Source organism: Nelumbo lutea, chromosome 1 (genome assembly GCF_056320005.1).
Source record: "Nelumbo lutea isolate HS-2025 chromosome 1, American lotus-T2T, whole genome shotgun sequence".
Taxonomy (NCBI): Eukaryota; Viridiplantae; Streptophyta; class Magnoliopsida; order Proteales; family Nelumbonaceae; genus Nelumbo; species Nelumbo lutea.
This window is the reverse complement of record NC_142684.1, coordinates 191,481,816-191,495,721: the sequence shown is the minus strand read 5'-3', so window position 1 is coordinate 191,495,721 and position 13,906 is coordinate 191,481,816.

Below are 13,906 nucleotides of genomic sequence, written 5' to 3'. Positions count from 1 at the left end.
TTTTTCTCTCCTTTACATGCTTGTGTATGTATGTTTCTTGCTTCTTTCTCATAGTCAAATGAGCAAAGCATAGATCAATTTAATTGTCAATGAAGGTGAGATCAACTGGTTTTCCCTACCCATTTTCGCCATTTTGAAATGACATCCTTTCGACCATACGAATCCTAAAAGGGCATTTTAGTAAATCACCATCCTCTGTTAATCCATTTCCGCCACTAGTAGACCTTTCATAACCACTCTACCTGTTTAGGTCTTATTGTTTTTCGATTGGGCAAACGGAACTAAGCATCAATCTGGTACCACTACAGCTTAAAACAGAGCTGTCATTTATTCGTGTTCAATTAGCTTAATAGATTAACAAACAAATTTACTAGGGATTGTGTGCAACAGAGGAGGGGAACATGGCACGAATAAATAGAATAATAGGGTTATCATACTTTGTTTAGGTCTTTAGGTTTAGGGCATTGTGCACATTTGATCTAGATTAAATCCATCTTGACCCGCTACAAATAGGGATTTGTTCCCATCTAAAAAGAACTGCTTCAAATATTACAAAAGTGATCTGGTATCCTAACGATTATGCCTATCAATTGATTGGATTTTGATTCGATCTACTCTGAATATGATGGCGATCTAATTCAGGATCCTGACTGCAATCCAATTAGAAATGGCACATTTTTCATCTGTATAACCATCTACAACTCGTTTAAAAATAAATATATATAACCATCAACTAGTGAATTATTGATTTTTATTACCATTAAAAATAAATATATATATATATATATGAATAAACATTAATGATTTTTATTACCATTTTTTATTACTGTTTATATACTGTCATTTTTTAAGACACCCATACAGTCTACGAGTCCACATAAATTGACCCTTATATGTGAAACCCATAAAATTATATGGGTCATTATTCTTATTATTATTAATTTATTTTAGTATTTAATTTAATTTTTTTGTTATTTAGTAATAATATTAACGAATTTTGTAATTATTTAAATATTTACTTAAAACATTTTTTCCAACCGAGTATAATTATTATATAATAGATTTGTTAATTCATATTTTCCGTTTAAGAATAATCAAATGATTTGGCTTAACAACAATTTTAATGACTGTTAATAAATATTAATTCTTATTTAAGGTTTAATTACTATATTTGGTAATTATTATGGGGCATGCTTTGTATAAACATTAATGATAACTAATGATTGTTATTTTGTTTTTTTATTATTTACTTAATTAAGTACTTGATGATTGTTATTATTATTAATTATTTCTATAAATAATTGATTGTTATTATTATTTACTTAATTCGGTAATTTTCAGTAAGTAATTATTTTATTTAATCTGAATTATTTCATTTTTTTAATTATTTATAATAGGCATTTAGGTTAGGCTCTTTATTTGATTTAAGAGACTTACCATGTTTTATCTAGACAATGACCCCATACTAAGTAAGGGCAACTATAGTATCATTTAATTTGAAATTTACTATTTAACAATAAAAGATCAATGTCTTGTTGAGCAACCCATTTCCAAAAATGTATCAATAACTTTGAAATCATTAATCTATTTATAAAATTAGTAAATTTAGATGAATGTTTACAATAATATCACCAATACTGCTTAATATTTAGGGACATATGAATGGATAAAAAGCATTTATGATTTTCATTTAAAGAGGCAAAAAAGGAATAAAATCATTCAAAGATATGCTAAGAAAAACAATTCATGCCAAACAACATTTGCAGATGCATCCATCCTCTAAAGTAAGAAATGAAAAATATATGACTACAATCAAATCATCATCATGTATGGCTACAATCAACTGATAATATAATTAGGACTTCGAAGTTCATCCAACAGAGGAAACGTGAAAGAAATGAGAATAATGGGATCATCCTGAGTATGGAAGTCACCTCCAAGTTAGGTGGCAACGCTTCTTTTGGTTGATCATGGTTACGGATTTTAAGTCTAAGCTCCCCACAATGCATGTAGACTAGCTAGAATTTATCTTTAGGAAAAAGGTAGGGAAACCTGTACATAACCTAATGGTATGTTTGAATTATGGGAATTGGGAGATATAAATAAAAAATGTAGGTTGAAATTATAATTTTGGGCATGTTGATGTGTCAAATTCAAGTCAATTAGAACACTTATAGATTTTTAGTTCATTCATTTATTGGCAATTTGAATTTTTTTTATTCCATGTCTTTACTGATTAATATAGATTAATAATATATTAATAATTATGAAATCAGTAATAATAATAAGTATATTATTATTGCTATTATTTACTAATAATATATTCTTATTATGTGTGTATTGATTTTAAAATCAGTAATATATTCTTATTATGAAGTAATTAATTTGTTATAATTACGATTTTTAGTTAATTCCTGAAATAATAATTGCTTTTATAATTCTTTTAGTTTAACAATAATGAATAATTGAAAGTTTATAATTTAACTTTCACTAAATGAAAGATGTATTGGAGAATAATAATAGTATTAATTATAATTACTTATAATAATAATAATAATGTAAATAATTAACACTAATTATATATTTATAAAAAATTAATATGAATTAATATAAATATAAAATGAATATATCCCAATTAATAATTAACATTATTAAAATACTTATTAATTATCACTAATTAATTACATTCCAAAATAATAATTATCATTACTATAATTAAGGAATTAATTATCAATAAGTAATTATAATCAGTAATTAATTTTTATCAGAAATCATTATTATTAGTAATAATTAATTATAATTATTGATAATAATAATATAATTATATTAATTAATATAAGTATTAATTATAATTACTTATAATAATAATAATAATATAATTAATTATTTCATATAAATGTAGGAATTATAATTTTTTATAATAATTCTAATACAAATAATTAACATTCAATATTTATTTTCAAAATAATTAATATGAGTTAATATAAATATAAAATTATTATTTCTGAATTTTTAATTACCATTATGAAAATCATTATTAATTATCATTCCAAATTAATAATGAGAAATATTATCGGTAATTAGTTAATATAAGTAATTAAGTATTAGCAATAATTCTTATAATAAATTATTATCAGTAATTAACTATTATCAGTGAGATTATTATTAGTAATTAATAGCTGAAATTAATTAATCAGAAGTCATTAATTATTATTAGTACACCTGTTTTCATAAAGTTGATTCATCATCATCGTCACCATCAATGACAATGACTTGATAAATACATAATTTGATAAAAATAGGTAAATATCATTAATTTAGTTTTTGATCTTTTGGAAAAATTGAATAAGAGAAAAATAAAATGGCTAGCATTCAAATGAAATTTTATTTGGATTTTTGCAAAAAACAATTATTGAACATAAAAAACCAATTATTCAAAAATAAGGTCGTTAATGAAAGAGTAATTAAAATTATTCTGTACATAATAATTTTAAGAAGTTAATAATTAATTATTTGTCTGAATTAAAATGAGTAATTTCAACAAATAATTTTAAGTAATTAAATTTTGCTATTAAATTTTTTTTAATAATAATCAGTATTATTAATAGATTAATAATATATTAATAATTGTGAAATCAATAATAATAATAAGTATATTATTATTATTATTATTATTATTATTATTATTATTATTATTATTATTATTATTATTATTATTATTATTATTATTAACTAATAATATATTCTTATTATGTGTGTATTGATTTTGAAATCAATAATATTAAAATATTATAATTATTACTACTATTTTTATTATTTTATTTTTACTTTTGTTAAGTAATTAATTTGTTATAATTATGATTTTTAGTTAATTCATAAAATAATATTTGCTTTTATAATTCTTTACGTTTAACAATATTGAATAATTGAAAGTTTTATAATTTAACTTTCACTAAATGAAATATTTATTGGAGAATAATAACAGTATTAATTATAATAATACTATTAATTATAATTACTTGTAATAATAATAATGTAAATAAGTAACACTAATTATATATTTATAAATTAATTAATATTAAGACAAAATGATTATATCCCAATTAATAATTAACATTATTAAATACTTATTAATTATCATTAATTAATTAACACTCTGAAGTAATAATTAATTATAATTATTGATAATAATAATATAATTATATACATTAATATAATATTATTAATTATAATTACTTATAATAATATAATTAATTATTTCAAATAAATGTATGAACTATAATTTCTAATAATAATTATAATTAAATATTTATTTTTAAAATAATTAATATGAGCTAATATAAATATAAAATGATTATTTCCGAATTATTAATTACCATTATGAAAATATTTATTAATTATCATTTCGAATTAATAATTTGCCAATTATAAATTATCAGTAATTATTATAAGAAATCATTTTTCCAAATTAATAATGAGCAATATTACCACTAATTAATTATTAACATCAATTAAGTAATAGTAGTAATTATTATAAGAATTTATTTTCAGTAATTAATTATTATCAGTGAGCAACTATTATTAGTAATTAATAGCTAGAATTAATTAATTAGAAGTAGTTAACAGTATTAGTAATCAGTAGTTGGAATTAATTAATTAGTTTAGTAGTTAACAATAATTAATAGCACAACTTCCTTTTTTTTTAGGAAATGATTGAAAGTGGGAGAGAATTTGACATGTGACCATTTTGTTTAAATCTTTGAAATGACAGATGTCTTGAATGTAAGTGGGCCACATGTCTGACTGTAGAGGGCTTTGGCCTGAAATCATTCTTTTAATATATATATATATAAGATTAGATGTGTACGTCACGTTAAATAAAACCACGGAATGGAAAAGAAAAAGGAGAAATTGTAAGGCCATCTATGGAAATAGTGTGCGGTTTTTGGAACTTTGATTTTGAATTCAAATCCAAATCTATGTTGGATTAAAGCAATATCCCTGCATTTGTACATGCATGCTTCACTCAACTCCATCCTTATTCTCTATCCAATACAATGTCACGTAGTTCTCATTAATGATTGCTAAAATTCAAATTAAGTATGGAAATGAATATTGGTTATAAGCCAAGGGCAATTGGATCTGAATCTGACCGGATTTATGGGTTTCACATAGGACTTAGGATTTAATTTGAGTTTGCTTTATTTTCTTTAAAAAAGGAGTTAATTGCTTTTTAATTTATGCAATATATAATACATTTATATAAATATTAAATATTAAATTTTATTAATAATACATTGTATATAATCCATTTATACGAGGATGGGAGATCACATCTCCGCCCCACAACGCCCCACAACACATCCCTATTGTGTATTGGAAACATCTCCCAAAGATGGTATCATAACCGATGATATCATCATCGGGAGGTGTTCCCAATACACGGCGAGGATGTGTTGTGGGGCGTTGTGGGGCGGTGATCTAAACTCCGAGAATGGACCTTGGCACAATGAGTGGTTTGCTCCATTACAACCTTGGCGATTAGGGTTCAAATCTTGAAAACAACCTCTGTGTGTGTAAGGGTAAGAGTGTAATCTGTTCCTCTCTAGACCCAACATTGGTGAGAGCCTCATGCATCGGAAATACACAGTTGGCCAATACATTCTATATTTTTTATTCATATAATTATTGTTAGACAAATTTCTAAGCATTACACGGTATTTATTGCATTTGGCCACATGATTTTTTTGGAAAATGATGTTCAATTGAGAAGCAAATTGCATTCTAAATTTACCTGCTGTCTTGCTTAATTTGAAGATAATAAAAGAAAAATATGTAAGGTTCAAAAGTATACAAGAGTTGTAGATATTAATCAAGATTCAAGAGAACCAATGAAGTGAAATCAAAAGAAAAAAAAAAATCAAGAGGATCAACCTTAAAATGGATTGTGGAAAATTAGAGTGAATGCATTGATAACTTGTATTAAATAAGGAACACCTTAAAATCAAATGTTATTTTTTCATAAAATCATAATTTTTTGCTTCAATTTTATGTGCAACTAAGGCTCAGTTGCACATAAAATTTTGTATTTTGTATTTGCATTGTACATATTTGTATTTATACTATTTCCAAACTGAGCCTAAGGTTGCTTTTTTTTGGTAATAACTTTCCCCTTGACCCATTTTTTCCAAATTGCTAGTTGTGGGATTCGATTCCACGCCAACATTGGGACTAACTAGCTAACACACCAACGCAACAGCCCTCAATTGGTTGCCTAAGGTTGCTTTTGGTACCATTGCTATTTCTACCTTGAACATTTTGAGTTGATCATTGCAAATTAGCATACAATTGTTATACGAGGCTATTTATAGTTGAAAGAGGCATATAGGTTGAAGTGGCATTGCCGTTGTGTATGAGGCTATTTAAAGAAATGTTAAATCTAATCATTTTAGTTGAAGTGGCGTTGTTGTTGTGTTTTTGGTTGATCAATATAAAATTGTGAGAAATGTGTGTGACTACATCATATGTGAGTGTCATTTCAACTAGAAAAATGAATGTATAGAAGCATCAAATTTGGCATTTTGGGTATAAATAACAATTTGTATCAAATAGGGATGTTAATTAAACTGGATTTGGTCCAATCCAACCCAGTCCAATGTGAGTTCATTATAAATGAACCAGGTCCAATCCAATCCAATGAATATTTTGGACCATTTTAGATCGGTCCAATTCAATGTGTGGACCATCAAATCTATTCAAATTCATTTTGATTTAGATTGGTTTCAATCCAAACCTATTCCATTGACACCTATGTTCTTATCTTATATCAATGGACCAGATATTTGCTTAATCCGACCCAATCCAATATAAGTTTATTACGGATAGACCAGGTCCAATCCAATCTAATAAATATTTTGGACTAGATTGGTCCAATCCAATATGTCTTCTTGGTCCGTCCAATCTATCCAAATTGATTTTGGACAAGACAGGATCCAACCCAGAACTGATCCATTGACACCCTTAGTATCAAACACCTCACGAGTGGTGGGTTTTCTATGCATACATAACCATGTTCTAAGAGGATCCCTTAGATTATATTTACTATGTGTGTTGTTCTTTTTTTAGCATCAATCCCATGATCTACTACTATAATTTTTTGTTTGTACTTGGTATCCTTGCTACTTCTTGAAATGTCAAATTTAACATTTCAATCATAAATGTGTCAATAACCAGTTCCTCTTCCACATGTGATATTAACACCATGTATTTCTCCTCAATACATCCAAAATGTTTCAATAGTGGCACCAAATACACCCTTAATTAGTCATGCATGTGGGTCATTCTGCTAGAATGGTAGCCATGTGAAAATAGGATGTTGCAGATAATTTGTTGGACACACTACCATGTGTCAAGTTTGGCCATATAATAGCATGGAGCTGGCATTTCATAGCTCCAAAATTTTCATGCAAGAAGGCCAAAAAGATCAGTTGAGGAGATGAGTATTTTATGTATAGAAGTTAGCAATAGGCTTCAGAATATGTTTCATAGTTATTATTTAAAATTGTAAACATGTGCAATCACAATTAAAATACTATACTTCTTGTAACTCGAGAACAAATGATGAGGAGAACTGTAATCAAGTCAACACTCTGAAAACTTAAGGTGGCAGTGGTATTATCTATAAAAATATAAGGTGGATGATAAAACCAGAAAAGGTGGTAGTGGTATTACCTATCTTCAGTTATAATCATGGTTTTTAAAACCAAACCGATGATCGAACTGGTTAGGGCACCGCTTTCCGGTTTGGGGGTTCAACCATCCGGGTCGAGCAGTTCGACCTGTGACATCACAAATAAATAAAAAACAAAAAATACTTATATATATAATAAAAAAGAACATAGAAGGTTAAATAAAATACAAAAAATACATAGAAAAATATAGGAAAAAGAACAACATATGAAAAAAATAAAAATATCTAAATATAAATATAATAAAATACATAAAATATAGAAAAAATTCCAAAAAATATAGAAAAATTTTCAAAAATTATAAAAAATATATGTAAGTAAGAATATGTAATGAGCACCTTTTTTTTAGAATTAAAAGACATATCAGCTCAGAAAAAATTATTTGAACATATTTTGAGAAGAAAACATAAATTTCGTATCAAAACACATTTTGTGAAAAAATAAAAAGAAAGAAAATTGATTGATTCAGTTGAATCAAGAGCTCCCTCATCAATCAGTAAAAATAAGGATTAAGGAGTTAAGTGTCCCCTTTAGAGTCATTTTCTTTCAATCTAAAGTTGTCTCTAGAAATCCTACCAAAGAAAAAAAATCTCTAGAAAGATTAATTCATGCTTACTAAACAAGCACATATATTACCACTCTAGCAAGTCCAAAGGATTAAAAAAATCAATTAAATCACAAAAAAAAATTATACCTTCAGGGATTCGCCACCGATGGGCTCGAACAGTCTGTCGTTGCTGCAAGTTGCTCGTCGTCCATTGCTACAAGTTGCTCGTCGTCCACCGCTGCAAGTTGTCGCTACTGTAAGTCACTCGTCGTCCGCCGCTGCAAGTCGCTCGCTGCAAGTGCTTGGGTGGCTCTCTTCGCAGCTGCAAGTTCGTCGGTTGCCGTCGGTGTATGTCGCTGTTGGATGCCGGAGTTGATGGCCGCCACATGTGGTAAGGTGTGAGGGTTGAGACTTGAGTGGACAGAGGAGTGAGAAGGGAATTCGGGAACCCTAAAGGCTAAACCAAATAAGGGATTGGGGATTGGGATTCGAAAATCATGGGATATAATTGCCATTTTATTTTTTGTATTTTTTATTTAAAACATTAAAAATAAAAATATTAACCCATGAACCGTTGTCCAGGTTGAACGGTTTAGTGGTCCGACCGCCCGGGTCAACAGTTTTTTTTACTTTTCAACGCTTTTTTCAATTTTCCAGTTTCTAATAAAACCAGACCTGGATGGCTGACCCGTTATCGGTTTTTCTGGTTCGACCGTCCGACCCAGTCCGGTTTTGAAAGCAATGGTAATAATAGTGTTCAATGTTGTTGGTACTACAAGCATGAGACTCTAGATCTCCTGCCCACAAGAACTCTACCTATGTCTACCCATAACACTCTACTCCCGTGTATTGGGCACATCTCTCGTGCATAATACTATGTAGGAGGAGGATGAGATGTTCTCCATTTGTGGCTGCGATGTTATGTGGGTAGATGTAGGCAACATTCTTGTAGGCAGGGGATCCAAACTCCAAGCATGATAGTACATATTTAGTTTTATGTTGGACACATAACTGGTCAACCATCTTTTACATTTAGACTGAATTAACAAGCAAAAGATACTACATAGATATAGAAGACTTTTGGAGCATAGATGAAATATAAGTGTTGGTTACACACAAAAAAAAAGAAAGAAAAATTAAAAAATATAAGAAGGATTTGCTTCTTTCATGATCACCATTCATCAATGGGAAGATAACTTTGTATTTTTTGCATAAAAGCAATGTAGTGGGTGTTTGGCATCAATGCATTTCACAAGTATGGTTTCTAAAATTGGACCAGAAACAAAACCATTTTGGCCACTAGTTTTTGGGTCAAATGGTTCAACTGTCTAGTCCAAACTGGGGTTAGATGGTTTTGGGTCTATAATCAGATCTAGACCTACTACCGGTCCTTGAGTAGTACAACCATTTATAACCATGATTTCACAAGCTTGTCAACTATCAAGTCAGGAAAAAAACAAAAACATTATGACAAGCCGTTTTTGGGAAAAAAACCATCACAATGAATAGTCTTGGGATTCCTAAGGGAGGTTTCCTGAATAATCAAATTGACATTTCCTTGAGAATTCAAATGTGCGAATCACAACACATTGCTAGCCACACTCATCCAACCATATTGGTGACCATAAAACAATCGATGTTCCATATGTGTGGCAGGGTGAATGTGGCCAGCAATGTGTTGTAGTCATATCCAAACTCTTTCTTTGATTACTTTGATGATCTTAAATCATCAAAGGTGTGGCACAATAAAAATTTAAAAGATTGACAGCTTTTTCTGAGATGTTCTACGATTGTCATAATGAAAAATATTATAAATATAAAGTAAAAGCACTTTAAACACCTAGTCAACATATTTTATGTACTTTTCAAAATAACACTTAGATAACATTCTTGATTCTTGGTGGAACAGAAGGTTTGCAAAACACATTGATGCCGAACACCAGTAGTATTATTCAAGATGATTCTAGCTAGAGATAATAAGAATGCAGAGAGAAAGACAATAAAAGGATTAAAATATTAAAATGATGGTTTGGATGTAAAGCCAAGGCAAATATTAGAATTATGTATTATTAAAGATAAAGATAAAAACATATAGATAATGAAAGGGGTAAATGCCAAAACTGGATATGTTGCTGTCTGGAATGGGCCAAGGGCAATAAGGCAAACCCACTCCTGAATCGAGAAACCACATTCTGTGCACCCGTGGGTGCATGGAACGAGTGCACCCACTAATCACGTTCGTCCATGTCGAATGAGTCTTGATTGTGTAACAATAATGTAGATTTGACCGTCAATTGATTCCGTCCGGTTCAATTGGATGCAAAAAGACAAAAACTTTCATTTTCCCTATACACGAATTTGAACTCCCACACCTCCAACAGTGAGAAGCTCACCGACGCCCCTGTGAACAATGAAGCCACCAGTGGCGAGGGATAAATCATCCGGCCTCTAGTCTGTATGTCTTCTTCCTCTCCTTCTTCATCTTCCTCTCTCCCCTCTTCTTCTTGTGATGGCTAGATGATTTGAACCCTAGCCGTTCGGTCGTTCCACTGCACAGCTGGCGTCTATGGCAAGAACTCAAATCATCCAAACACGAAATTAGATCATTGAAATTCCTCCTTCCCCACAAACTCAACGAAGAAGAGTGAGCACGATTTGGCATTCACCTTATTACCAGTGAAGAAGAATGAGCCATGGGTGAGTCTGCAATGTAAAACGGGCTTGATTGAGAGACTTACCAGAAAAAATACAAAGAAGTCGTTCGTTCCTCCTCCTCCATGGACATGGTGTTCAGTGCAGGAAATACAAAGAATGAGCCATGGGGGAATCTGCTCTTCCTCCTCCTCCATGGGCATGGTGTTCAGTGCAGACAGACGTTGTTCGTTTGTCGATGCCACATTTAAACCAAAGTAGAGAAGTGCCAAGTTTCTACCCTCCTCCGTCCCACTGGTCAGATCAAATGAGTATCTTGATGCCACCACTTACCGAACATCTATCAACCAACCCACCCCTATCTTTATGCCCTCTCTCTCTCTCTCTCTCTCTCAGCCTCTCTACTATTATGGCCTATCTCACTGACCCTTTGCATCTCTTGACGCATTTCTCTCATCTTTTGCCCATCTATGCTTCATACATTGGCCGCCATCTCTATCTCTTTCTCTCAGGGCAGGATCTGCTTATGTTGATGATGACCTTCGTTTTCACTGTGGGGGAGTGCTTCGAATCCCCAGTTGGTTGCCGTTGGCATTGATTGGTGTTGGTTGCCAATGAAAGGGAAAGCTAAATCATGTTTTGTGGTCAATTCAACCAGTCGAACCATTGGTAATGAGAGAAAGTCTTTGTTAATTCGTGGTTAAGATGGATGAGATGACGTGTTCACCTCTCATTCGAGGGTGCACTCGTCCAGTGCACCCATGGGTGCATAGAAATGCAGACTCCTGAATCGAGGGCTGATTGATGAGTTTGAGGTCTACTATGACCGAGGGCTGGTAGGTCAGACCTATGAAGAGAGAGAAGAAGTCAGAGGCCTTGAGTGCTAGCCCGAGGCGGAGACTTTGATGGTCAAGTTAGTATGGGTGTAACGAGAGGTGGATGAAGCTTGAGATTGGGATGCTCAGACGAGGCTACAATAGAGGCAAGGAAGTTCTTAGCATTAGAGAGTCTAGATGCTCACCTTGAGGGGTCACCCCCTATTTATACTTGAGATCGCTTGGAGGTAGGTGGACGCAGACGACCAGGATGTGGTCCGACTCTGAGGGTGTGGTCATTCAAGGCCATTGCGTGTGGTCTCACCATTGGCCCTACATCGCACAACAGCCTCTGCTCTGTGCGACGCTCTTATTGGATTTGCTTTGCGTACCACGTTCCGCCACGTGCGTGTGTGCCATTGGCTCGAGCCATAAGCGCCTACTTCAGGATATAAATGGATGTCGATAGACCTATTCATGGGCCGGGTAGCCTGTTGGCCCGGCCCAGCCTAGCTCGACCTGCCCTTGGTCGAGCTTGTCAAAAAAGCTTACCTAACATAGTAAGCCCGACTGTGTTTCGGGCCGGGTTCGGGATTTGTCAAAAAAGCTCGGCCCGAGCCCGGCCCGACTCGACTCAGCATTATATATTTTATAAAATATATAAATAATATAATATTTATTGAAATATATATATTTATAATTCAATATATACATATTTTTTATTTTTTTCTTTATAATTTCTCTCTCTCTCTATATATCTCTATTCAGCCGCTTCAGTAGTAGTAACAGCATGGGCTAAATTTCAGGCTTGGGCTCAGGCACGAGCTTCGGACTTTTTATAAGGTTCGGGATCAGGCTCGGGCCTTAAAAAAATCTGTTAATACAGAGTGAAAGTCCGTCCCGGTCCGGCCCATGAATAGGTCCAAATGTCGATAACGATCGATATTCCCTTTTCTATTTTTTTTTTAATTTTATAAGGATTATAAATAGTTTTAAACCTTTTAAAATATATATGAATCGGTGCATCAGTACGTAGATGTATCCAGTTGTATTATTGAATATTTTAATCATTGGCCGTGGAACCTTAGTTCGGCTTTGGGCTACAAGTTACATGCGGATTTATTGTAAATTTGTAAATATTTTTGCCAAGTGTGCTTATTCGTTCTGACAATCAATCCAACAAACTAATTACGTAGGTCCCCCTATCGACGAATAAAGAAAAGGAATTATTATCATGTTTCTAGCTGATAATTGGTTTGGCCAATCTCCTAAATCAGAACCGTCCAACCCAAAGTAACAAGTTAAATGAGCCATTTAGACCATTTTTACATGTCTAATCTCTAGCCTCCGTAATTAGGTAGATAAATAGATTTTGGTGTTCCCTGGGCTATTCGAATAAAACTCGCGGACAACGGAGTCAAAAGTTGGCTTTAGTTTAATACATAGCAAAAGAAACCCGTCTGACCAGTCACTAGAGGCAGGGAACCACAAATCCAAGGCGCCACACGCAGAAAAGCCAGAAGAAACCATACGATACACACATACAATACAGCTAAGGCGACTTTAACATCTATCGTCTGATTTATATGATTGCGGAATTGTGCCCTTGATGGCTTCATGGGCCCACTCTCCCTACCATTTAAACAAATAAAATAAAAGCATATTAAAACAGCTCTTGTCAATCAGAATTCAGAAAATAATAATCAAATCAAATACTTGAAAAATTACATATAAAAAAATAATAATAAAATAATTACGAAGCTGCTCTTACATCTGGCAGTCAGGGCTCAGGAGCCACACGAGGGGCACTTGGGTTTCTCTCTCTCTCTCTGTTGCGATTATGCGTCAGTTCTGTCCTGCGTGGCAGATCCAACGGTCCTTTGCTCATCGTTGCTGTCGCTCATATCCCGATATAGCTAAAAACTCTATCCCAGGCACAAGCAGTATCTTCGAGCCTTCAATAAGAAGTCTACCAATCCGATGTGTCCACGTGTTACTATCGGTGGAGACGTGCTCGCATCGCTACCGCGCGATCTCTGCAGACCTACTTTGGTGTTGTCGATGCTTGCCACGCATCCTCTCGGCCGTACCGGAGACAGCCGGTTCGGGTAGGGTTGTCAACCGGTGCAGCCAGTCACTCTCTG